Raw genomic sequence first — 22530 nt, 5'->3', positions numbered from 1 at the left:
CAAGGCTATGGAGTGCTCACAAAAAGGGGCTTATCATGACTGCCCTCCAAAAGACCCAACAAGCAGCTGAAAAAGTCCGATGCAGATATTTACACCCAACCAACAGACAGAAGGTGGTTGGAATATGGAAAACCTGGAAAAAGTGGAGGAGCAGGAAGACTCTGTAGGAGGACCATCAGTTTCAATGAACCTGGACCTCTGAGATTTCTCAGACACTGGACCACCAACCAGGCACCATACACCAGCTGATATGAGGCCCCCAACCCACATACAGCAGAGGACTCCTGGGTCTGAGTTGAGATAGTGGAGATGCAATTAACCCTCCAGAGACTGGAGGCTCCAGGGAGTGGGGAGGTCTGGTAGGCTTGGGGTGAATGGGGACATCCTCATAGATATGGGAGCATGGGGGAAGAGGTATGGCATATGGAACAGTCAGTGGGTGGACCATGAGAGTGTAAAAAAAAAATCAAATAAAAAAAAACAGTTAACTCATACAATGAGAAATCAATAAAGAAATTTAAAGTGAATGTTTATGATGCTATGATGCTCATATATGCTTGGGACACAGTTAAATGAGAGATAGAGTGGTTTAAAATGGAGGAATTATTGTAAAAGTACATAAAAGTGACCATGGCATTGTGATACTTTTGAATAAGTCAGACTTTTTAAAAAGCAAAAGTCTATGTTTTCTTTCTTTTAGTCATAGTATGAGGGGTGATGGGCTGTGTAACTGAATAAGGTGGTAAGGTGCTGTGTAATACAATGAATAGTCTGCATAAAATGTTTAAACTAATACAATGGGAAACCGAAATTAACAGATACTTAAAATGCTTAACATCAATAAGACTGAAAGATATTTTCTTCTTTTATTGAATATTATCTTCATTTACATTTCAAATGCTAAAACCTTTCCTGGTTTCCTCCCTCCCCATAACCCCTTATAAAATATTTTCCCTTGAGTAGAAAGAACATTTTTATTTGTAAGAGATGTATTATATAGGCTTAGAAACTGTGATACAAATAGACCAGTAATAGCTATCTCCTGATTGAATGACCATGGATCCAGAAATTGTTCAGTCTATGAGACTGGATGTTGCAACATTCCTAATCTGGTGCTAGAGTCCAAGCTGATTCCTAGAAAGCTGTCATTTCACAGTCATTATTGAAATCTCAAAGAAGTAGGTTCTAATCCCCCCACCCCCAAAAAAAAGAAATGGCATATGCTAGATGAACTTGTCAGTGAGAGTGATGGCATGTAGACAGAAACAGTACAACCTTTTTTTCAATGTTACTTTATCTGATGTGTTACTAGAATATGTGACCTAGATTTGTGGCAGATTTTCTGACTTCAACTGATGTGAGATTAAGTTGGGCGTTACAACTGACATTATTACTGATTCCATGTTGTGCTTGCAGGCAGGACCTTGCATAGCTGTCCTCTGAGAGGCTCTACAGTCAGCTGACTGAGACAGAAGCAGATACTTACAGACAAGCATTGGACTGAGTTCAGGGCAACCTTTGGAAAATTCAGGGGAAGGATTCATGTCCCTGAAGGATGTGGCAACCCAATAGGAAGACCAGTAATGTCAAATAACATGGACACTGGGAGCTTACAGAGACTAAGTCACCAACCAAAGAACATACACAGCCTGCTTCAAGGTCCCTGTCACATATGTAGCAGAGAATTGCTGGGTCTGAGCTGAGGGGGAGGCATTAAGGCTAATCATGTAGATGCTTAAAGCTCCAGTGACGGGGGATGCCAGGGAGGGTGTGAAGAACTCTGCGAGCGAGACTGGGAAGGACGACAAAATTTGGGATGTAAATAAACAAAATAATTTTTAAAAATTCAGAAACGTTTGAGAATCTGTTGAATTTTTTGCTTACCATTTTTTTTTTAAATTTAGGTACCTTGTATAAAACATAAAGAGTCCTATACAAATAGAGGACACATTATGCAAATTGAATATAGTTATACAATAGGAAAGTATTACTCAAAACCCACTCCTAGTCTTCTACTACTAGTTCCTACTCCTAAAGTTCCACATTATCTTTTCTATGCAAATAACAGATCTCTCACCTCAAAGGGAATAAGAGATATTTTTATTCTGGAGCCAAATCACCATGGCCCAGGACTACATTTAAGTCTATCCAAACATAATTTCCTAATATGTAGTTTTATGGTGTTTTCACAGTTACAGAAAAAAGAAAGTTTTAAATCTAGTCATTTTAAAAGCAATTTGTTAGAAATGCTAAGTGGCCACTTATAGCAGGCAAAGGAATGTCAATTATAGACTGAAAATACTATCTATTAGCATGCTTACACGTTGATGGATAGAGAATAAGATTTTTGTTCAGGTAATGCATTCAAAATTTTTTATTTGATTTTTATTCCTTTATCTTTTTGGATGTAAAATTCTGATACAAATGTGAGCAAAGTATAGCTCATCAAGAGGCCAATAGTAGCCCTAAGGAAATTATTAGGTTATGGAATAGGAAGCATTACCAACTGGGTATAGTCATTGAAGTTTTTATTAGATGATCAGACTCTTAAGACAACTTCTTTCCTAGAATTCTCATTCACATGATCGAAACAATAGCACAAATTGGGGACTGAGATTTCAAGTATAAGAGCCTATGGAGGTACAGTTTACATACAAATGATACGCAGTTAAATGTTATCAGCAAAAAAAATAAGGGAAAACAATTTTTGTTATATACACAGAGCAATGTACAAATCAGCAATAGTAAAGAATGCAATTGACATACAACAGGATGAATGACGAAATTAAAGATGAGATATTCCAAAATCAATGTTCAAGTAGTTAGAACACCATATTCCCTATTCATTAACCAATCATTTTTATATGTATCTATATGTTGTATATACCTAGATGTTGAAAATCTACCAACTTCAGTACTCTAATTTGTTGTTTATTATTGATTAGAATAAGTTTCTATTTTTTTGAGTTTTCTTTGAGTTGTTTTTATTTGACACATTTTTATTTATATTTAAAATGATTTCCCCTTTTCTAGCCCCCCACTCCCCAAAAGTACCATAAGCCCCCTACCCTCCCCCTGTTCTTCTACCACCTCTTCCCACTTCCCTGTTCTGGTTTTGCCCTATACTGCTTCACTGAGTCTTTCCAGAACAAGAGGTCACTGCTCCGTTCTTCTTGTACCTCATTTGATGTGTGGATTATGTTTTGAGTATTCCAGTTTTCTAGGTTAATATCCACTTATTAGTGAGTGAATACCATGATTGATCATTTGAGACTGGGTTACCTCACTTAGTATGATGTTCTCCAGCTCCATCCATTTGCCTAAGAATTTCATGAATTCATTGTTTCTAATGGCTGAATAATACTCCATTGTGTATATATACCACAGTTTTTGCATCCATTCTTCTGTTGAGGGATACCTGGGTTGTTTCCAGATTCTGGCTATTATAAATAGGGCTGCTATGAACATAGTGGAGCATGTATCCTTATTACATGCTGGGGAATCCTCTGGGTATGTGCCCAGGAGTGGTATAGCAGGATCTTCTGGAAGTGAGGTGCCCAGTTTTCGGAGGAACCGCCAGACTGATTTCCAGAGTGGTTGTACCAATTTGCAACCTCACCAGCAGTGGAGGAGTGTTCCTCTTTCTCCACATCCTCCCTAACACCTGCTGTCTCCTGAGTTTTTAATCTTAGCCATTCTGACTGGTGTAAGGTGAAATCTCAGGGTTGTTTTGATTTGCATTTCCCTAATGACTAATGAAGTTGAGCAATTTTTAAGATGCTTAACCACCATCCGAAGTTCTTCAGGTGAAAATCCTTTGTTTAACTCTGTACCCCATTTTTAATAGGGTTATTTGGTTTTCTGGAGTCTAACTTCTTGAGTTCTTTATATATATTTGATATTAGCCCTCTATCTGATATAGGGTTGGTGAAGATCTTTTCCCAATTTGTTGGTGGCCGATTGGTCCTTTTGATGATGTCCTTTGCCTTACAGAAACTTCGTAATTTTATGAGGTCCCATTTGTCAATTCTTGATCTTAGAGCATACGCTATTGGTGATCTGTTCAGAAACTTTCCCCCTGTACTGATGTCCTCAAGGGCCTTCCCCAGTTTCTTTTCTGTTAGCTTCAGAGTCTCAGGCTTTATGTTGAGATCCTTGATCCATTTGGAGTTGAGCTTAGTACAAGGAGACAAGGATTGATCAATTCCCATTCTTCAGCATGCTGACCTCCAGTTTAACCAGCACCATTTGTTGAAAAGGCTATCTTTTCTTCCATTGGATGTTTTCAGCCCCTTTGTCGAGGATCAAGTGGCCATAGGTGTGTGGGTTCATTTCTGGAACTTCAATCCTGTTCCATTGATCCGCCTGCCTGTCACTGTACCAACACCAAGCACGTTTTAACACTATTGCTCTGTAGTATTGCTTGAGGTCAGGGATACTGATTCCCCAAGAATTTATTTTGTTGTTGAGAATAGTTTTAGCTATCCTGGGTTATTTGTTATTCCAGATGAATTTGAGAATTGCTCTTACTAACTCTGTGAAGAATTGAGTTGGGATTTTAATGGGTATTGTGTTGAATCTGTATATTGCTTTTGGCAAAATGGCCATTTTAACTATATTGATTCTACCGATCCATGAGCATGGGAGGTTTTCCCATTTTTTTGAGGTCTTCTTCCATTTCCTTCTTCAGAGTCTTGAAGTTCTTGTCATACAGATCTTTCACATGTTTGGTAAGAGTCTCCCCAAGATACTTTATACTGTTTGTGGCTATTGTGAAGGGTGTTATTTCCCTAATTTCTTTCTCAGCCTGCTTATCCTTTGAGTATAGGAAGGCAACTGATTGGCTTGAGTTGATTTTATAACCTGCCACTTTGCTGAAGTTATTTATCAGCAGTAGGAGTTCTCGTGGAGTTTTTTGGGTCACTTTGGAAGACCATCATTTCATCTGCAAATAATGATAGTTTGACTTTTTCCTTTCCAATTTGTATCCCTTTGACCTCCTTATGTTGTCTAATTGCCCGAGCTAGTACCTCAAGTAAAATATTGAAAAGATAAGGAAAAAGGGGGCAGCCCTGTCTAGTGCCTGATTTTAGTGGAATTGCTTCAAGTTTCTCTCCATTTAGTTTGATGCTGGCTACGGGTTTGCTGTATATTGCTTTTACTATGTTTAAGTATGGGCCTTGAATTCCTGTTCTTTCCATGAATTTAAGCATGAAAGGTTGCTGAATTTTGTCAAATGCTTCTTCAGCATCCAATGAAATGACCATATAGTTTTTTTCTTTGAGTTTGTTTATGTAGTGGATTGCATTGATGGATGGATTTCCATATATTGAACCAACCCTGCATCCCTGGGATAAAGCCTACTTGATCATGGTGGATGATCATTTTTATGTGTTCTTGGATTCGGTTGGCAAGAATTTTATTTAATATTTTTGCATCGATGTTCATAAGGGAAATTGGCCTGAAGTTCTCTTTCTTTGTTGGATCTTTGTGTGGTTTTGGTATCAGCGTAATTGTGGCTTCATAAAAGGAATTGGGTAGTGTTCCTTCTGTTTCTATTTTGTGGAATAGTTTGAAGAGCATTGGTGTTAGGTCTTCTTTGAAGGTCTGATAAAATTCTGCACTGAAATCATCTGGTCCTGTGCTTTTTTTTTTTTTTTTTTTTTTTTTTTTTGAAGACTTTCTATGACCCCTTCTATTTCTTTACGGGTTATGGGACTGTTTAGATGATCTATTTGGTCCTGATTTAATTTTGATATTTGGTATCTGTCTAGGAAATTGTCCCATTTCTTCCAGATTCTCCAGTTCCATTGAGTATAGGCTTTTGTAGTAGGATCTGATGATTTTTTGGATTTCCTCAGTTTCTGTTGTTATATCCCCCTTTCATTTATAATTTTGTTAATTTGGATTATTTCTCTGTGCCCTTTGGTCAGTCTGGCTAAGGGTTTATCTATCTTGCTGATTTTCTCAAAGATCCAGCTCCTGGATTCATTGATTCTTTGTATGGTACTCTTTGTTTCTACTTGACTGATTTCAGCCCTGAGTTTGATGATTTCCTGTCTTCTACTCCTCCTGGGTGAATTGGCTTCTTTTTGTTCCAGGGTTTTCATGTGTGTCGTTAAGCTGCTAATGTATGCTCTCTCCATTTTCTCTTTAGAGGCACTCAGGGCTATGAGTTTTCCTCTTAGCATTGCTTTCATTGTGTGCCAAAGATTTGGGTATGTTGTGTCTTCATTTTCATTAAATTCTAAAAAGTCTCTGATTTCTTTCTTTATTTTTTCTTTGGCCAAAGTGTCATTGTGTAGATTATTGTTTAGCCTCCATGTGTATGTGGGCTTTCTGTTGTTTTTGTTGCTATTGAAAACCACTCTTACTTCATAGTGATCTGATAGGAGGCATGGGATTAATTCGATCTTCTTATATTTGTTGAGGTCTGCCTTGTGTCCAATTATATGGTCGATTTTGGAGAAGGTACCATGAGGTGCTGAGAAAAAGGTATATTCTTTTGCTTTAGGGTGAAATGTTCTATAAATATCAGTCAGATCCAATTGGTCCAAAGCTTCAATTACTTTTACTGTGTCCCTATTTAGTTTCTGTTTTCCTGATCATTCCATTGAGGAGAGTGGAGTCTTGAAGTCCCCCACAATTATTGTGTTAGGTGCAATGTGTGCTTTGAGCTTTAGTAAATTTCTTTTATGAATGAGGGTGCCCTTGCATTTGGCACCTAGATGTTCAGAATTGAAAGTTCTTCTTGGTGGATTTTTCCTTTGACCAGCAAGAAGTGTCCTTCTGTGTCTCTTTTGATGACTTTAGGTTGAAAGTCAATTTTATATGATACTAGAATGGCTACTCCGGCTCGTTTCCCAAGACCATTGGCTTGTAAAATTGTCTTCCAGCCTTTTACTCTAAGGTAGTTTTTGTCTTTGACACTGAGTTGTGTCTCCTGTATGCTGCAAAATGTAGGGTCCTGTTTCCTTATCCAGTCTGTTAGTCTATGTCTTTTTATTGGGGAATTGAATCCATTGATGTTAAGAGATATTAAGGAATAGTGATTATTACTTCCTGTCATTTTTGATGTTATTTTTATATTTGAGTGGTTATCTTTTTTTGGGTTTGATGAAAGAAGGTTACTGTCTTGCTTTTCCCAGGTTGTAGTTTCCCTCCTTGTATTGGAGTTTTCCTCCTATTATTCTTTGCAGAGCTGGGTTTGGGGAAAGATATTGTGTAAATTAGGTTTTGTTGTGGAATGTCTTTGTTTCTCCATCTATGGTGATTGAGAGTTTTGCTGGGTATAGTAGTCTTGGCTGACATTTGTGTTTTCTTAGAGTCTGCGTGAGATCTGCCCAGGATCTTCTAGCTTTCATGGTCTCTGGTGAGAAGTCTGTTGTGATTCGGATAGGTCTTCCTTTATATGTTACTTGGCTTTTTTCTCTTACTGCCTTTAATATTATTTCTTTGTTTAGTGCATTTGTGGTTTTGATTATTATGTGACGGGAGATATTTCTGCTCAGATCCAGTCTGTTTGGAGTTCCGAAAGCTTCCTGTATATTCATGGGCATCTCTCTCTCTAAGTTGGGAAAGTTTTCTTCCATAATTTTGTTGAAGATATTTGCTGGCCCTTTCAGTTGTAAATCTTCACTCTCATCTATAACTATAATTCTTAGGTTTGGTCTTCTCATTGTGTCCTGGATTTCCTGGATGTTCTGGGATACAAGCTTTTTGCATTTGCATTTTCTTTGACTGTTGAGTCAATGGTTTCTATGGTATCTTCGGCATCCGAGATTCTTTCTTCCATCTCTTGTATTCTGTTGTTGATATTTGCATCTATGGTCCCTGATTTCTTCTCAAGGTTTTCTATTTCCAAAGTTGTCTCCCTGTGTGATTTTTTAGTTGTTGCCACTTCTGTTTTTAGATCCAGGATGGTTTTGCTCAATTCCATCATTTGTTTGTGTTTTCCTTTAATTCTTTAAGAGATTTTTGTGTTTCCTCTTTTATGACTTCTGCCTTTTGATTCAAGTTCTGCATTTCTTTAAGTTTTTTTTTTGTTTGTTTGTTTGTTTTTTTTTTGTTTTGTTTCTTCTTTATTGGCTTCTATCTCTTGAGCCTTATTCTCCTGAATTTCTTTAAGTGATTTTTGGGTTTCCATTATATGGGTTTCTAGCTTATTCATGTTCCCCTGTATTTCTTTAGAGAGATTCATTTATGTCTTTTTTGTGTTCTTCTAGCAGCATCATGACCAGCGATTTTAAATCCAAATCTTGTTTTTCTGGTGTATTGGCATAACCAGGACTTGCTTAGGTTGGAGAGTTTGGTTCAGATGCTGCCATCTTGCCTAGATTTCTGTTTGTAGCATTCCTGAGTGTGCCCTTTGCCATCTTGTTCTCTGGCGTTAGTTGGTCTTGTCTCTGGCTGGTGTTTGAGCCTCCTGAGGGTCTCTAGGGCTATTTCCACAACACTGGATTGCTGAATTTCCCCTGTTGCAGATTGCTGAAGTGCTGTCCTCCTCTTGTGTGCCCCTGGAGCCCTAGTGTGCTTTGCCCCAGATTGTGGCTGTGAACCAGATGGTGCCTGTTTGCTCCTTCAGGGAGTGCTGAGGGTGTATGCTGAGGGACCTTTTCCGAGTGCTGATCACTCTGCTGGGCAGCGGAACTCCCAACAAGGTTGGTGCACACAAGGCTAGCCTAGCTGCTCAGGTCCTGAATCTAGGCAAAAGCCTGGCAGTCCAAGTTCCAAGCAAAGTTCCCCTAGGGCTATGAGTGTTAATTGGGTCTGTCAGGTGGCCAGGATGGCGGTGTGCGCGAGCTCCCTGAAAGTGCATGGAGAGACTGCTGGGCTAACAACCTCCTGGCCAGATTGGCACACAGATGGTCCACCGAGCAACCCAGGTCTTGGGGGCATCATGGGCCTGTCTGTCGGGGCCTAGACCCCTGCTATGTTAGCCTAGGCCTATGCCTGTTAGCTGGCTTTGCCTGCTAGAACTCTCTGGCATCCCGTAGGCAAAATGGTGGCACGGCTCGTGCGCCAGCTGGGCAAACAAGCCCCTGGCCGGGTTGGCACCCCGATGCCCCCCCACCACAGCCCAGGGCCTGGGTGCAGGCCAATGCCTGTCGGGCTTAGACCCCCACGATGTTGGCCTTGGGTTATATTTGTGTACCTCAGTCTGTCTGATCTCTCTGGCATCCGAGAACCAAGATGGAGGCGAGTCTCTAGTAACTGACTGGTGGGAGGCAGAATTCTGAAGTGGCTTCTGTGCGGTGAAAGGCACTGTAAATCCGCCACTGCTTGCAGCCTGGCTGGCCAGAGATGGTCAGTGGTCATGGGCACAGGGCCTGCCTGGACCCTGTTACCTTGGTTTCACTGCTGATGGCCCCTCCTCTGGACCAGCCGCTGCTGCTGTTGCTGCTGCCCCAGAATAAGTGTTTCTTTAACACAAGTGCTGAGATATTGCAAGTTGATATATAAGTAAGAGATAATTATAATTATAACAAATAATTAACAATGAATACATGTAGCATTGATATACTGGTCAAAGAGACTTTCCAGTACAGCATTATGCTAATTAGAATAGTGTATGCTAGAAATATACGTTTCTATTCATTTCAATTATTTATTTCTAAAATTGTGCATTTAATATCTTGGACCTCAGTTACTTGCTGGAGAACAGTAATGAAAATAAAACTTAATCTAAAGGGTAACTGTAGTATCATAGTATTATGGCAACATAGAGTTCAATATTTTCTCCACTGAAATGTTTTATAGTGTTTCTTCTTTTAATGCATTTATATTATTATACATTATTTCTATTCACTAAGATAATGAATTGAATCATCCAGTTTAACAATTAGATTGTAATTTTGTGCCTCCAATTGATGCCCTGTCTATGTACTGGAGGTGGACTTTTTGAGTTCCCTCTCCTCATTTTTGGGCATTTTTTGGCTAGGGTCACCACCATTTAATCCTGAGAGTCTCTCAGCTCCCAGATATCTGGTACTTTCCACAGTGTCCCCCTACTTCCCACATTCAGAGACTGCATATTTCCATTAATTTCCTGGACCACTGATCTTCTCTCCTATCTCCCCAACCATGTCCCATCCCAGCCCATACTTGATCCTGTTCCCCTTGTCCTTTCCCCATCCCCTCTCCCACCAAGGTCTCCCTCTCCCTCTGCCTTCCATGATTATTTTGTTTCTAATTTAAGTGGAATTAAATCATCTACACCTGGGCCTTCCTGTTTGCTAAATTTCTTATGGTTTGTGCATATCCTAGGTTTTCTTTATTTTTGGCTAATATACACTTATCAGTAAGTACATACCATGTGTGTCCTTTTGGGTCTTCACTCAGGAAGATATTTTCTACTTCCATTTATTTGCCTGCAAAATTCATGATGTCCTTATTTTCAATAGTTGAATAGTATTCAATTGTGTAAATGAACCACATTTTCTGTGTTCATTCTTCAGTTGAGGGACATCTGGGTTGTTTCCAGATTCTGACTATTACAAATAAAGCTGCTATGAACATAGTAGAGCATGTGTCCCAGTGGTGTGATGGGACATATTTTGGCTATATGCCCAGGAATGTTATAGCTGTGTCTTTAGGTAGAATGATTTTCAATTTTCTGAGGAATCTCCAGAGTGGTTGTACCAATTTGCAATACCACCAGCAATGGAAGAGTGTTTTGTTTTCTCCACATCCTTGGAATCATGTGCTGTTTCTTGTGCTTTTTATCTTAACCATTCTGATTTGTATAAGGTAGAATCTCAAGGTCATTTTTATTTGTATTTCCCTGATCACTAAGGACTTTGAACATTTCTTTAAATGCTTCTCAGCCATTTTAGATTCTTCTGCTTGTGAATTCTCTGTTTAGCTCTGTACTCCATTTTTTAATAGTTGAATTAATTTGTAGATTGTTTTGATATGATGGCTATTTTCACTATTTTATTCCTACCAAACCATGAGCATGGGAGATTGTTCCATCTGCCATGTCTTGAATTCTTTATATATTTGGGATATTTGCCCTCTCTCAGATGTAGTAAATATTTTTTTCCTAATCTGTAGTAAGCCTATTTGTCATATTGACAGTATCTTTTAGGTCTTTTCAGTTCATGAGGTTCCATTTATCAGTTGTTGATCTTACAGCCCGAGCCACTGGTGTTCTGTTCAGGAAATTTCTCCTTTGTGCCAATGAGTTTGAGGATCTTTCCCTCTTTCTCTTCAATTAGATTCAGGGTATCTGGTTCTACATTGAGGTCCTTGATGCACTAGGACTTGAGCTTTGTACAAGATAATAAGTAGGAATATAGTTTCATTATTCTACATACAGATAGCCAGTTAGACCAGCACCATTTATTGTAAATGCTTTCTTTTTTCCACTGTATATTTTTTGGTTCTTTGTCCAATATAAAATGGATATTTGTTTGTTCTATTGATTGACCTTTCTGTCTCTATACCAATACCATCCAGTCTTTAAAACTATTGCTTTGTAGTATAACTTGAGGTCAGGGATGGTGATTTCCCCAGAAGTTATTTTATTTTTCAGAATTGTTTTGGCTATCCTGGATTTTTTTTTCATATGAAGTTGAGAATTGCTCTTTCTATATCTGATAAGAATTTAGGTGGCCTTTTGATGGGAGTTGCATTAATCTGTAGATTCTTTTGATATGATGACTATTTTCACTATTTTATTGCTACCAAACCATGAGCATGGGAGATTGTTCCATCTGCTAGGGTTACCAATTCACAGTCAAAATTTCTGACCCAAAATTATTCCTGTCTGAAAGACCTGCAGGGACAAAAATAGAGAGGAGACTGAAGGAAAGGCAGCTCAATGACCAGCTCAACTTGGCTCCACCTTGTGGGGAGTCACCATGGACTGACACTATTACTGCTGCTATGATATGCTTATGGACAGGAAACTAGTATGGCTGTCCTCTGAGAGGCCCTACCAGCAGCTGATGAGACAGACTCAGATATTTTTACCAAACCATTAGACTGAAGTTGGGGAGCCCTATGGTTGAATTAGATGAAGGATTGAAGAAACTAAAAGGGAGGGTTACCCCATAGGAAGAATATAATTCTCAACTAACCTGGACAGCTGAGAGCTCCCAGAGACTGAACCACCAACCAGTCAGCATTCCTGGGCTTGGCATGTACATAGTAGAGGACTGCCTGGTCTGGCCTCAGTGGAAGAAGATGAGCCTAATCCAGGAGATACTCAAGGCCCCAGGGAAGGGGGTTGCCTAATGTGAAGGAGAGGGAGAGCAATCTCTCAGAGACAACATCTAAGAGGAATGGATGAGGAACTGTAGAAAGAGAACTTGGGGACAGCAAAGGCTGGAATATAAATAAATACAATAATAAAATAATGCAAAAATGGATTAGATGATTTCTTTAAATTATTCCTGATATATTATTCATACACAATAGAACACACTCATTTTAGTTAATTAATTACTGATACCAATGAATTTGTTTCTTTTTCTTACAGAGTAAAGTGAGGAGTTGTGTATAGAAGCATAGGCAACTCCTCACTGGAAACAGCTGTATCATTGCAAAGTCCCAAACTAATATGCTTAAAGACCTCATGGACACTCCACTATTAAGTTTTGGAGTTTTTATTAAAGATTTATTTATTAAGCATATGTAAGTACACTGTAGTTGTCTTCAGGCACTCCAGAAGAGGGTGTCAGATCTTGTGATGTATGGTTGTGAGCCACCGCGTGGTTGCTGGCATTTAAACTCAGGACCTTCGGAAGAACGGTTTGTGCTCTTAACTGATGAACCATCTCTCCAGTCCCTAAGTTTGGGCTTTTAATCAGCCTTTCACCTCTAGTCTCTGAAACTCACTTGTAGCTAGAGGAGGGAAAAATAACTGGAAGCCATGGTAAGTTTCCCTGGCCCTCAATGGAGAATATCAATAGGTACATTATTGTCACCAAAGGTAAAGCTACCATTGTGTTGTTATGCTCTAAATGTCATCACTATTAGAACTAAATTAATGAATAGTATATTATATATATTGTATATACCCATACAACATATATATATATGTATGTATGTATGTATATAAACTATCAATGTTGCATGTGTTCACATTGACTTGCAATATCACAATGTTTGTGTTAAAGAAACATTTGTTTTACTCAATAATAAGCCTAAACAACAAACAGGAGTATTGAAGCTGGTACTTTAGATATGCTAAAAAATATGCCACTAACTACTTCCTTTCATTGAAAAGTAGAAAGCCTCCTACCCACTAAAATATAAAATCCCATTGTACGATTTAAGATAATTTAAAACATGGCATATATAGGACTCAATACTGTCTACAGTTTCAGACATCCACTGGGGATTTTGAAATGTATCCCCAGCAGATAGGGTGAATTAATATGCAGCAAGTTGATGAGAACTCCACAGCTGAAGTAGCTACTTCTGGGCAACGAGAAACAAAGGAAAGGGCAATGCATTAACTAATTGCTAATGGTACTCTTGCATTGTCCTGGCCATACTCCCATTTAATAATTCTCCAACTCATCAGGGAAGCTGCAGTGTTGGCAGCATGAGTATCAGGGGAAAGCAGAGTGATTATATGGACAAAAAGTAAAAGGCTATGATTTTTTTTTTTAACATTTAAATTTTTACTCTTGTTAGACACAGAATCCTACAACTTTTATTTTGGTAAATCCTCATTATACAAGATATCCTTGTATGATTTTCTCATTAAAACTTAATGAAAAACAATTCCCAACATTAGACCCAGCTCATGGGCATCACTTGAAAAATCTGATCGATTATGTTAATATCTATCATGCTGATATTGGAAACAGGGTCTTGATGAGATGTTTGGGTTGTGATTATTAAAATGCAAATTGAATGGGAATAAAAGAGAATAGATGATGCAAAGAAGGGATAATTTACTTATTTTCATGCCAATTTATTAATATAGTCTTATATTTCTTTCACAGAAACTGAGTCTTGAGGAGATAATTCAAAGAGCAACCCCAGAAAAGCCAGTATCAAGAAAATGATAACTTCCAAGATCAGCTGCAAATTACCTTGCTGTTCTTGAAAAACTTTTAGGTTTTAGTTTTATATCTCATAAACAGTATCAGTGTTATTCAAATTCATTTCCTACATTTTTAAAAATTTTTAACCTACATGCTAAACATACCTCATTATTATTATTATTATTATATTTAAAAGCTTAAATAATCTAAATGGAATGTTATAACTTGGAATAAATGGCATGCGATACTTAGAAACAAATCCAGAGTAAGAAGTAGAGGGGTGGGTGAGGCAAATGAGGCATGGGAATTGGTGGAGAGGAAAGGTAAGATTCTGTTGCTGCAGCATCATAAAAAGGAAAGGATGTTTATATCTTTAGGATGCTGAATGGTACAGTGCAGGTTGTGTCAAAACAAAAGCTTTCATAATAATGCTTTCTGTGTGATTAATGCATTCCCCACTACCATGCAATAAAATCCAAAATAGAAAAGGTTCTTAATGTGTTAATATAATGATTTTCCTGCAACTGAAAATAAAAAAGTATCAAAAATCTCTCCTTTCATTATCTTTTTTCATTCCTGCAGACAAATAAAAATATTAACAAGACTTTTAGTCACTATCCAGCCTAGCCAGGAAAAAAGAATCAGTTTTATTTCTTCGTCTGTTCCTCATTCTAGCTAGCTTCTAGCATCATTTATCACGAGCAGATGGGTTTATGTCTCCTAAGAACTCAATACTTCCTTATACTTCAGCTCTGATTTGAAATGATCTTTGATTCAGTTCAGTTCAGTGGTACTGGGACTTTAGGACTATTGAACTTGATTGTCCTTTGTTCCCTCAACCTTCTAGTGCTGCACACTTGTATTGTTGGCCTGTTACAGCACAAATACTTATGTCTCTTTACATTTACTATGAAATCATTATTTTGTGCAGATGGATTTCTCCTTTTGTATTCCCCATTTCACCTATGTATATTAATTGCCTAGACCTAATTATGGGACTACCATAGGGAAGTTATCTGCTTTACATAGACCTTAAAACAGTGTTGAGTAACAAATGTGTGCTCAGTAAACTAGAGACTGAGTAATATATCAATATCACAACATTCTTATGCTCAATATCAGTTCTTTTATGAGTCCATTAAAATAAAAACATCCTCACATAAGAATGTATTATAAACTAAGGAAAAGGGAAGATACAGTAAAAACTGGTAGCATAATCCTTGTGAGAGATTTCCACAGATATATGCACTTTATTTCAACTTCAGTGATTTCAATCAGGTTATTGTAACACCCAATAATGTAGCTATGAAATATCTGCACATAATTAAATCTTGTACCAATTTCAAATTTAGAAACATGAAAATGTTCTTCTGGTAGTTTACTTTCCTGTCATCTTTCTTCCATTCTCAATGGTAAATCAATTTATATCTTCACAGTTACCTACAGCTATATATGATGTCCCATTTATCCCAGTTACTCATTCCAGCTCATCTGTGCCTGGTTATGATTATTTCAGACGTTTAAAACTAACTTTTGCATTTATTCCTGTTGCAAATAGGGATTAATTTTCTGAAACTGACTTAGTTTTCAAAAAGGAAATAATAAATCTTAAAGCTTTAAATTCCAACTTTTTAAACTTTATTACTTTTTGCTAAAGAAAGAAAGAAAACTACAGGTATACGTTTTCCCTACCTCTGTGTAACATTCTGCATACTAAGTGCTTGGTACTTTCTTTCTGTATTGTTCTCATAGTTCTTATTTCAAAATTGAGTCCCTTTTTAACTTTGCTGAGCTAATGATAAAATGGTTGGTTGAAGCCAGATTGAGTACTTTCCAAAGGTTAATATTTCTTTGTAGAAATGTATATCATTCTAAATTTGAAACTCTCCAGTTTTAGAAACACTCATTTTTAGGGAACCAATGTATCTATTCTTTCATTGTGTTAATTCATTATTAGATGTTTCATTCTTGAATTTGAATGAAAAGCAAATCATATAATTGTTATCATAGATCATAAATCTTGGTTATTGCTATTTCATTGTTTTTGTAGGGGGGAATTGACTGAACATGTGGGTACTTTATATCTTCCTCCTAAGATTCAAGCAATTATATTATTCAGACCTACCAATAAATGAACACATTCCTACATATGTCTACTCTCATTTTTCTGATTTATGGAAAGAATAATGATTAAAAGACAATTTTGTAACTCATATCCCTGTGCTTTAAAATTATATTTCCACTTTTAATAACAGGACCTGTAAGCAAATTTTTTCTCAACGTACTATAATAAGTGTCCTTTTCTCAAGAGGTAGTAGAAAAGAAAAGTTATTAAGACATAGGGTAGTATACTTATTTTAAAACAGTTCTTTGGATTCTAGACCAGTTTTCATTGTTAGAATATCAGCAGTTCAGACTAGTAGCAAAAGCCAAATATGAACTGAAGCCAAACAGCAACTGAAGTTCAGTGCTTTCGGAGACACTACATGCATATCAACAACCACACTACAGTAGACTTGGCAGTGACCACACACAACCCAGCAAGAGCATTTCAATTCTGAAGAAATTTCAAGACTCACCAATTGGTCCAAGGCTTTGGAAGCATCAAGAAGCCAAAGGAACCTCACAAGTTCTTTGGTGAGATTCTCTGCATGTCATCACCACAAGTAGAGCTCAGCAACAAAATGTACGGAGAACCAATATAAGTATGTCCTTAGTGATGAATAATGATGCAGAGCAAATCAAACTAATGATCAAGCTTTCATTGTTTGTAGGGTCATATTTATAATCCTTCTGAATACTATGCATATCTTCATTTGTTTGCTATAGCAATATATCCTTTCACCTGTGTTTGCCTCAGGAAAACATTCTTTTATGTGTTTGTTTAGCAAATCATCTTTTCACTTTTGTGTCCCAGTAAAATGTAACTTGACATTTATGAGTTTCTGAAGAAACTAGAAGTTTCTACTTCAAGGACCTAAAGTGAAAATATAAATTTTTTGGCATATTTTACTGTACAATAGCACCTCCTTTATCTAGTTTTATGGGAAAATTTTCCAGTTACTAAAGAATGCTCACTCAAATATAAAATCTTGTACTCATCAAAAATCCTTTAGTATCTACTCTAATATTACATTTTGTATAAAATTTATATATATATATATGTATTAAAATGTAGTTATTAAAGATAATATATATATATGCATACACACACACATATATGTGTGTATGTATATATGTATAGATATATATACATACATACATATATATGTGTGTTTGGAATAAGACAATTTTATTGTTTGTTAATCATGCAACATTTTTTACATTGTTCAGAATGTGATGGCTACACGGATCTTAGAGATACATCAATGAAATTATATCTCTTATTATTCTCATTAAGAAAAAGAAATGTAGAAATGTATATTGATGTCAATCAAATTTACTTTTCTACTTTTCTGTTATAAAATATTAACTGTTAGGAATATATTTATAACTGTATAATATCCAGGTTACTTATACTTTAAGAATATATGTTACTACAATTATCTCCTTTCATATTAGTCAATAATAGAATTGTTAAATTATCTAAGGAATAATTTAACTCTTGTCTATATTAGTTTTTTTTAAGTGAGAAATAAAAGATTGTCTTTTATTATGGGTAAAAATAATGTTAGTTCATTAATACCAATAGGACCTATATGTTGATATAATATTTCAGGTAATTATATTGAACAACATTTGTTCAGGTATTGAAGCAAAATAAAAACAGGTGTAGCACAGAACAGACTAAGAATACTGGACCTGACCTTATAAATATCTACAGAGCCAGGTGAGTTTTAAGAACAAATAAAAGCTACTAAATTTTCATTAGATGTGTTAAAAAATGAGAAATTGGAGACCAGTGTATAGTGAAATAAAATTTTGTTTCCCACTGAACACTCAAAAGACTACTACTACCACTAATAATAATAATAATAATAATACCAGGAATTAACATTCCTTTAAAAGGAAATTATACATGCATACAATTGATAGTCCTCAAAGCAGTATTTAGGCTGAAAGGATTTCCAGGTAATTTACCTCTGGGAGCATTGCCTAAGTCAGAGATTCAAGCCACACACTTGAGAAAATGGGAAGGTTAGCAGGTTCATTATATAAAAACTGTTGGAAATGCCAAAGCTAAAGATGCCCAAGGTAGGAACACTGTAACTGAGTGCTAAAGGCCAGATAGAATCAGAGAATAACATTACCCCCCACACCCCCACACAAACATGCACATACTCTCATTAGTCAGATTTAATGACATTTTTCTTTTCCATATGAAATTCTCTGTAGTATTGAGATTGAATATTACACTGAATTATATCTGTTTTCTTTCATTTATACATTGGATTCAAATATAATAAATGTTGCAAAATAAGATTTCAGCACTTCTAAAGATATTACTCATAAAATTATTATTCATTTTTCATAATGCTCAAGATATTTTAAAATAAAAGATATAGCTGATTTTCATTCTGAATTTTAGAAACAAGAACTAAAAGGGGTCCAGATTCTTGCACGAGGAGCACTTATTTAAAGCTCATTTTGTTAAGGAATAATGCAATGAGTTCTTCTAATGAGAATCATGTAGTTTGATTCATCTGACCTTTGAAGTGTCTGTGTGATCAAGCCCATGGGGCTATAGAAACAAAAAATGTGATTTATATTTAAATGTAGTTACTATTGGGTGCTATATCACCACTGCCTAAGGCATTTTTATGTTGACAAATTTTTACACCTACCAGAATGAAGAGAAACATTGCAGACTTTTCTGACACATTTAAGCTTCAAATTGATAAAACCAGGAGAGCCAAAGAATTGTCATAAGGAATTTTGACAACCTTTCTTCATAAAATATTTAACCCACTTGGAGAAAAGAGAGCTTCCTTTGAGTCTGTGTAGTAATTTACTTGTAATTGAAGTCAGAAGCATTTTTTTGAGTTTTAGAGAAACCATTACAAAATATATGTCTAAATTTGGTGTCAAATTCTGAATATGTTAACATGAAATAAGAGTAATATTAATGACTAGCTACACTACTATGACACATCCTCAAAGAAAAAGATCTAGTTTGTAATATAACAAAGAGGAATGTAATTAACAAGTTAAACATCATGTTTTCTTGTCTTTTATATAATGAAACATGTTGAATTTCTATTTAACAAAATCATGAATTCAAAAAAATATTTCATTACCAAACCTGTTTTCAATATATACTGATATTGTACTACTACACAGGGTTGGGAGTAGGACAAAATAAAATGTGTGTGTGAGGATCTATGTATATCTTCTTTATCATACATAGAGGGTTTGCATTAATTTCAAGTGTGTATCAGCCTTGTGAAAACAAAGCAGATACAAGTGACTTGGTTTCAGAGGTTTTATCAAGTCAAGGGTCACTTGGTTTCAGAGGTTTTATCAAGTCAAGGGTCACTTGGTTTCAGAGGTTTTATCAAGTCAAGGGTCACTTGGTCCTATTTGTTTAAAGCCCTGTAAAAAAGCACATCTCACGGTGGGGAGCATATGTTAGAGGTGTTTTTCACCAGAGGCCAAACAGAGATGGAATTGAAATGCCTGGGGAGGGATTGAAGCCAGTATGTGTCAATACAGAGTGCACACTGAATTATATACCATATCTTATTAAGTAATGGTTCTCAACCTGTGGGTTGTGACCCTTTGAGGTCATATATCAGATATACTGCATATGAGATATTTCATTATGGATCATAACAGTAGCAAAATTACTGTCATGAAGTTGCAATGAAATAATTTTATGGTTGGAGTCACCACAATATGAGAAATTGTATTAAAAGGTCACAGCATTAGGAACGTTGAGAACATCTGTTTTAAAAACCTGACCTATATATGGGTATGGTTAATTTCAGTTGTCAACTTAACCCAACAGGTAAGAGGAAATATCAGTTGAGGAATTGCTTCCATAGAATTGGTCTGTAAGGCATTCTCTTTATTGATAATTGATTTAGAGTGACAGAGCCTATTAAGGGTTAGTAAGCCATAAGAACAGTGACTGTACTTCAGCCAAAGAGCTAGCCAGTAAACACCATTCCTCTGTCTTATTTCTTTACTCCATGTTCCTGCCTTGAGCTTTTGCCATATATCCCCTTGGTGATTGACTATAATATGTATCCTAGTTTTTGTTGCTGTTATAAAACATTGACCAACACAAATTTGGAAGAGGAATACATTTGCCTTAGCAGTTACAGACCATTACCAAGGGAAGACATGACAGAAACTGAAACAAATGTATGCTACTTACTAGCTTACACTCTCTAAATTTCTTTCTGCCTTTCTTTCTGACTTTCTTACTCAGCCCAGGTTACTCTGCTGAGGTATGATACTACCCAAAGTTTGGTAGATACTGCTACCTCAGTTAGCAATTAAGAAAATTCTTCATATAATGCCACAGACCACTCCAGAAAAGATAGTTCCCAACTTTGAATTTCTTTTGTCACAGGTGTGTCATGCTGACCAATGAACAAAATATGTCAACCTGTGTGCTAAAATAAACTTTCCTACTGAAGTTGCTTTTTGTCTTGGTGTTAATCACAGCAAAAGGGAATAAATCTAGAGGACCAACTTTCAACAGCCCATTATGTAGGGACCATGCCCTTAACACAGGAAATTATGGGAGACCTTAAAGATCCAAACCCATTGCATATTCATATGCCCAGCATTATTAATGACATATGTGTAACCTCATTAAAACTTTTTGGTAATTTTCTTAGATAATGAGGCATGATCAAAAATAAAATTTTTTTGAGTCTCAAAGATTTTATGTTTAAAAATATTTCACAGATACTTTTATTTATATAAAATTTGTATACTTAAGATGGCTAGAAATTATTGGATAAATTATCTAAGCTGAGATTGGTCATTTTAAGGACACTATGCTACCAAAAGATACCCTGATTTTTGAATAGTCAATGCTGAAAGGGGCCTTGGTGTAATATGTTATTGACACAGTTTACTTTAGAACTCTAAACTCTATACATGCCATCCTCAATTTAACATATCTAAATTTAGATAAAGAAAATATCAGATTTTAAGTCCCAAATGAAAATAACTTAACAATTAAATATTTTTAGCTAATAAACAAATAAAATATGCAACATCTCTGCAATAGAATACTATTAAGAAATGTTGTGATGATACATGGTATAATAGTCCATGAAAATACTATCCATATTTAAAGAAGCTTGAAACAAAAGGCTACATGTTGGAGACTAAAAAGTTGGCTCTGCTTAATGCCTTACAACTCTCTAACTCCAGTTCCAGAGCATATGCCTCCTTTATAACCTCTGTAAGCAAAATGAATGCATATGGTGTACAAAGAAACTTGCTATCCAAATACTCATTCATGTATAATGAATAAAATAAAATCTAAAATAACTTCCAAAGCCACTTTTTATATGATTTATTTTGTATAAATTATTCCAAAAGGCAAACCTTCTTAAAAAGTAAATTATTAGGATAGTGTATTTTCTCTATATAAATTATATATTTATTGTTTGTATCACTTATATATTACTATATATAAGGTAAATCATTAGAAAAATAGAATAATTGTGGTATAAATTTGGAGGTACAATGTTTTGTGAAGTTAATAGAAGTGTTTTTAATATAGAGAGTAAAATTAGTTTTACAAACTATTATTCTATAAATGATTGAATAGTGCAATATGTGAATTATTTCTAAGTCAAGCATTGCATGTGTATGTGTATGTTTGATGTACATGTGTCTATGTATTGAAGTGTGTAATACTGTGTATGTGTATGTATGTATACAGCTGCTTAGAGGACAGAAATCAACATTGGGTAGAAAAAAACTAAAATTCCTTCCTTTTGGGAGAAATAAAATCTAAGATCTACCACTTGTTTTAAGGTATAAATAAGAAAAGGTACAAACAAAAAGTACAATTCGAACAAAGATTATCCTGGGTAATCAAGGAGTAGGCTTCTTAGAAAAGGTGAGGGGGTTATTTACAGGGATGTGGGCATTCCTCCTTCAATATCTTAAAACTGAATAGCCATTATCAAGCACGGATAACGGCCTCTCTGTAGCAACATGGATTGTGATGATTCATATTTGCTTGGGCCAGGGAGTGATACTATTAGAAGCAGTGGCCTTGTTGGAGTAGGTATGTCACTGTGGATGTGGGTTTTAAAATCCTTCATCCCAGCTGCCCAGAAGCCAGTATTCTGCTAACAGCCTTCAGATCAAGATGTAGAACTCTCATCTACTCCTGCATCATGCCTGACTGGATGCTGCTATGTTCCAGACTTGGTGATAATGTACTGAAACTCTGAACTTGTTGTAAGCCAGTCATATTTAAATTTTCTCCCTTATAAAAGTTACCTTGGTCATAGTGTCTGTTCACAGCAGTAAAACCCTAACTAAGACATGGATGGAGCCAAGTCTTCCCTTGGATACAAACTGTACCTCATTCCTGAGAGGATATCCACTT

This window comes from Apodemus sylvaticus, chromosome X (assembly GCF_947179515.1).
Source record: "Apodemus sylvaticus chromosome X, mApoSyl1.1, whole genome shotgun sequence".
Classification (NCBI taxonomy): domain Eukaryota; kingdom Metazoa; phylum Chordata; class Mammalia; order Rodentia; family Muridae; genus Apodemus; species Apodemus sylvaticus.
This window is presented reverse-complemented; position numbering follows the sequence as displayed.